General features: G+C 44.8%; 1 protein-coding gene across 2 annotated transcripts in view; it reads left to right on the top strand.

Annotated features, from left to right (window-relative positions):
* The first annotated feature begins 339 nt into the window (after positions 1 to 339).
* Positions 340 to 5,541, top strand: part of HMGCS1 (3-hydroxy-3-methylglutaryl-CoA synthase 1) — a 24,837-nt gene continuing 19,635 nt past the window's right edge. The window contains exon 1 of one of the 2 annotated variants that reach the window (XM_026455961.1): positions 340 to 496. The gene's annotated coding sequence lies outside the window, so the exon portion shown is untranslated. The remainder of the gene's footprint in view (positions 497 to 5,541) is intronic. The other variant, XM_026455960.1, reaches the window with a different exon arrangement.

Here is a 5,541-nt window from a genome sequence, read left to right as displayed (position 1 = left end):
TCGCCTCCCACACTTGACCATCTCTCCAGTGGTGGGACGCGGGGTACCCATTGGTTCTCATCTCCTCTCACTTAGCCCCAATTGGTCGGAGAATCTCTCACTCCGCTCCCGTTGGCTCTCGCCGTCTCTTGCCGCTCCGTCATTGGCAAGTTGGCTCTCGTGCCACCCCACGTCAGTCTCTCACACCACTTCCTAGGCCCTGAGACTTTGTCCCCGCCCCTTCTCCCCGCCCTTCCAGCCACGAGGGAAAATCCTAGCGAGTCACCGCCTCTAGTTTGATTTTGATTGGTAGAAGCCGGACTGGGGGGCGGGCGCTGCAGGGCAACTCTACCGGCCGCGATTGGCTGCTGGAGCCACCGTCCCGCCTCCCAGCGACTCTCGGCGGTGCCGGAGTCGGGTGGGTTGGCGGCTATAAAGCTGGTGGCGGAGGGTAGGCGCCGCGCACTATTCTTTCGTGGCTCACTGCCTTTCCTCTGCTGCTTCTCGGTCACGCTTGGTGAGTGTCCCGCGCGGGGGAGTAGAGCTAGGCTGCGGAGGTGCCGCGGGCGGGTGTGGGCTAGACGGAGGCGGTGTCCTTGACTAGGCCCGAAGGAGCTGGGGGTCTGGGTCAGGACGGAGGCAGGGACCTTGCCCGGGAGGATGGGGCACCGTGAGTGGGGCCGGGCGGGGTCTCCCTCGCCAGGGACCTGAGGCCAACCGTAGCGGATCTGAGAAGAGCCGAGGACACAGGCGAGTCGCGGAGGGGAGAACGCGAGAGGGCGTTGAGGTCTAGGTGTTCTAATGACATAGGAGTTGGAGGTGCCAGAGAGGCAGCTGTGACCGCCTAGAGGGAAGTGGGGGGTGTCAGGAGGGTAGAGAAGAGAGTTGGGCTGCCGAGGCGTTTCCAGAGCCTTGGTTAAGGGTGGACGCCAAAGGATGGGTAAGATCCTCTTTAGACAGACTGATAGGTTCGTAGGGGGTGTGTCCTGCTGCCACATATAAAGTTGATGGAAAGAAGGGAAGTGGGTAGAATTACTTTTCTTCCTCAGCTCAGGTGCAAGAAAGCGTTCACAACCGTGATTTAGACCTGGCTAAGTACTGGGGCTCAGTCTGTACTTGCTTCAAATCGCATAGATCACTGCCTCCCGCCTTCGTGCCTCCATATTTTTTTTATGTCTGCGTTTTAAAAAATAGGCTTCCTTGGTGTTCTGAAATCCCACATCTCCTTCCTGCTAATACCTTCAGGACTAGCTTTAGGTGATACAGTGTAATGGGCAAGCACTTACAGAGTCCTCACACAAATAGGTTTTGGATTAAGCTAAGGATATTTCAAAGCGAGTATATGGAGTCTTTGAAAACGCACGTCTGGCCTTGACCAGTGGTAGAGAAATGATTATTCTGATCCACTCTGGAGGAGGGATTTGGGGAACAGATAATGTGAGGTTGTGCCTGTTTGTCATGCTTGTCCCTGTGGCCTTAGCCTTAAGGCATCACTGGCTGCTTTCACCGCTCACCTCTGCTGCAGCTCCCCACCTTCCCGAGGATGCTCTTGCCACCTGCTGCAGTAGGATGATGTGTTCTGGGTGCTGCTAACTAACATTTGCTCTGTTTCAGGCATGAATCATGCAAAACAATTGACAAGATAAACAACAAAATTAAGACAAATGGAAGTGCTCCTAGAGTTAACAAATTTTTCCTTCTGAGATGGGTTTTGGACTTTATTGCACAGATACTATTAGATGAGAGGCAGTTGAAGGTCCTTAACATTTTCCGTGTCAGTGGTTCTTTGCACTTGAGACACCTAAGCAGCTTGTGTTCTTTAAACTTTATTTTAAAATTTCAGTTATTTTTGTGTGGAGAAGGGAGCAGGGATAGCATACCTTATGGGAAGAGAGAAAGGCTTTCTTTGTGTCTACCTTTGTAGATATTTCTCACCTAAGTTTGTAAGTTTGCCCTTTATTCAACTGTAGTCTAGTTCAGCTCAACTCTAGTATAATCATCAGTAACCCCAGCACTCAGAAGGTATGACCTATGCTGCGGGGAGGGAGTGTAAAAGGATATTTTATGTTTGGAGCCGTAGGCCACATCATTTGGGCCTTGTTTTAATTTTGTTTCTCATCTTAAATATCCCTCCAGATTGCTTTTACATCTTGTTTCTTTTAACTGTGGATTGATTTTGAGATTTTGACTTAGATTTTAGATAGCTTTTCTCAGAAGAAATATATGCAAAAAACCCAGATATTGTTGTAATATGGTTTCCTGGGTCCTCTAGAATCATTTAAAACCTGGTTGTATCTTCCAGAATCTGGAATTGGATATGAGATGTGGCTTGAGAAGTTTGTTTTGCTATGTATCAGAATCTCCAATTAGTTTCATTTAGAAAGGAATATAGCCTTATAATTTTATGCTGAGTTACTGTGGAACCAAATATCATAGAAGGATGTGTGATATTTTTATGTTTTTCAAGAAGGTAGTATAGATTTAAAAGGCTGCGATACATATTACCTGTCCTAATGATAGTACTATATATATATATATATATTTTTTTTTTTTTTTTTTTTTTTTTTTTGAAGCAGAATCTCACTGTGTCGCCCAAGCTGGAGTGCAGCGGGGTGATCTCAGCTCACTGCAACTTCCGCCTCCCGGGTTCAAGCAATTCTCCTGCCTTAGCCTCCTGCCTTAGCCTCCCACCACACCCAGCTAATTTTTTTGTATTTTTAGGAGAGATGGGGCGTCACCGTGTTGGTCAGACTGGTCTCCAACTCCTTACCTCAAATGATCCATCCGCCTCAGCCTCCCAAAGTGGTGGGATTACAGGCATGAGCCACTGCGCCTGCCTAGAGCTAGATTCTTAATCTCTTCATCCTAATGCATGGTGTGTGTTGATGTTCACTTAATGTCTGTCAACTGAGTGTAGTTACACCAGTAGAGGAGAGGCTAATCTTTGAAAGCTTGAAGTCTTGTCTTCATCTTTGCAGGGTTTTTGGTTGTGTGTGGGTGCATATGGGAATGATTGTAAGACCAACAAATGTTTTCTGATTCCATATGGGCTTCTTACATTGTTCACCTTGGAATCTGTGAACAATTGAAACCATTTGCCTTGAACTATAGCAGTAGAGAACCAGTTTCTTTAAACTAGACACTATGGTGCTGCAGCTCATCTCACAAGTGATAGCAGGCTACTCTGGACACACTGCCTATAGGGTAGCCCTGCTCTGCAAGGAGCAGGAACAAATTTTAAAAAAAAGTGATAGCAGAAAGCACTTACTACTGAGGGCTGCTACAAGTATTAAATCGAAAAGATTTGTCCTCTAGTAGTTATAACTCCAAATTCAGCCACTGAAAAATACAGCAACTGAGTACCCTTTACTTCAATATCTCAAAGGGATTTCAAAAAATCAAAATATATAGCCCCTCTCCCAGTAGAAGTATAGGAATCCTGTATGAATAAGAAGACTGCCCATAACTAGTTTTCCATAGAGAGTAGGCTATGTAGACTTGGGTATGAATGACCTACCTCTGTAGAAATGCAGGTCCCTGATTAGAAAACTTATTTTCTGTGTGATTTATCAAGGAAACCTTGCAGGAAGAGGTGACTTAGAACAGGGCCTTGAAAATGAGTAGAATCTCTGATAGGCAGACCTCCTCCTGGGAGGAGGCAGGAATGTCCATGCTTTTTACTTGGAGAACTATACCAGAGTGTACAGGTTTGAGCAAGTCTTTCTTAACATTAGTTTTTACTTGTTTGCTCCTAAGGAGGAAAGGTTGCCAACTTTTTCTTAATTTCCTAGATTTATCTCCTGTAACAATGAGAAAGATCAACAGGTAACTGTTTATATTTTATAGTTTATATACCAAAATGTGTAAGTGATGAACTTCTCCAACCACTTGTTTGAATCAAGGCTAAGGAGGGAGCCAGAAGGAAGTATTCAGAACCCTGAGTAAACTCCAGAAGAAACCACCATTGCATAAGTCTGATTGGCCCTAGACAATTCTTATCATTCTTGTGTTTTAGTCTTTGCCCGACTCATAGTGCCTATATTTTATCCCAGGAGTCTGCAAACTTGCTTTGTGGTAACCTGCCCAGCTACTTGCCGTTCGTTAACTGCTTCTTGACTCATGTTGATTCCCTCTGTCACTTACTCTGAAAAGACCTGTTAGAAATAAGTTTGTGATCTGCTTGAGACTTTGGCAATACTGGTTTAGCCAGAATGGAGAAATCCTTAAGTAGCACAGAAGTTCTTTCTGAATCTTCTATTTGTTTCTTCTTTGTTCTCTGTGTCTCTCCCACCTAACCTCCCTTTCCAATTTAAGTAATCAAAATAGAAAGAGGAGCCCAGGCAAGGTGGCTCACGCCTATAATCCCAGCACTTTGGGAGGCCAAAGTGGGTGAATTGGTTTAGCCCAGGAGTTGGAAAACAGCCTGGGCAACATGGCAAAATCCCATCTCTACAAAAAATACAAAAATCAGCTGTGTATCGTGGTATGCACCTGTAGTCCCAGCTACATGGGGGGCTGAGACAGGAGGATCACTTGAGCCTGGGAGGTCAAGGTTATAGTGAGCAGTGACCATGTCACTGCCTTCCAGTCTGGGTGACAGAGAGACACCCTGTCTCAAAAAAAAAAAAAAAAAAAAAAAAATTGAGGGAATATAGGCAGTTCAAGGAAAATTTCAAATGCATATACATACATGAACATCAAGAAGAAATATTATTTAAGTAGTCTTAACATGGAGAAGGAATCATGTTTTTCAAGAACTGGTCTCTGTGGTCTGCTTAATTTGCAGAAGACAAAGGCATAATTTGAGATAATAAAGAACAAAAGATAGGTTATTTTCTCAAAGTATATATAATGCTGTAGAGACATTTTTGGAATATTGTAGTAGTCTTTGCTTACAAAACTTAAGGTCTATTTCTTTTCACAGGGCAGTGGGGGTAGGTGGGTAGTAAACTTAGTCAATGAAGTATGGCTGTGAAGAGCTCTTAAATTATGTAATTATGTAAATAAAGTAAAGCTTTACTAAATATTAATAACATCCAAATGTAGTCACCAGTGAATTCATTAAGAGCAGATGCTAAATTTGCCAGTAATTAGAGAGCAGAGGAAATGGTGTATGCTATGTTAAACACAGAAGCTGTCGTCTCAAGTAACAGTCTTTTTTTTTTTATTTACTCATGAGACTGAGTCTTGCTCTGACGCCCGGGCTGGAGTGCAGTGGCCGGCTCTCAGCTCACTGCAAGCTCCTCCTCCCGGGTTCACGCCATTCTCCTGCCTCAGCCTCCTGAGTAGCTGGGACTACAGGCTCCCGCCACATCGCCCGGCTAGTTTTTTGTATTTTTGGTAGAGACGGGGTTTCACCGAGTTGGCCAGGATGGTCTCGATCTCCTGACCTCGTGATCCGCCCGTCTCGGCCTCCCAAAGTGCTGGGATTACAGGCTTGAGCCACCGCGCCCGGCCCGTAACAGTCTTTCAAAACAGATGGACTGAAGAATATGTTCCAGTCACCTTCGAAAATTATTTCTACTTAATTTACATAATAATGTTTTGATTTTTTTTTTTTTG

Source organism: Piliocolobus tephrosceles, chromosome 4 (assembly GCF_002776525.5).
Source record: "Piliocolobus tephrosceles isolate RC106 chromosome 4, ASM277652v3, whole genome shotgun sequence".
NCBI classification, from domain to species: Eukaryota; Metazoa; Chordata; class Mammalia; order Primates; family Cercopithecidae; genus Piliocolobus; species Piliocolobus tephrosceles.
Note: the sequence above shows the minus strand (reverse complement) of the source record. Positions and strands in the feature narration are given on the sequence as shown.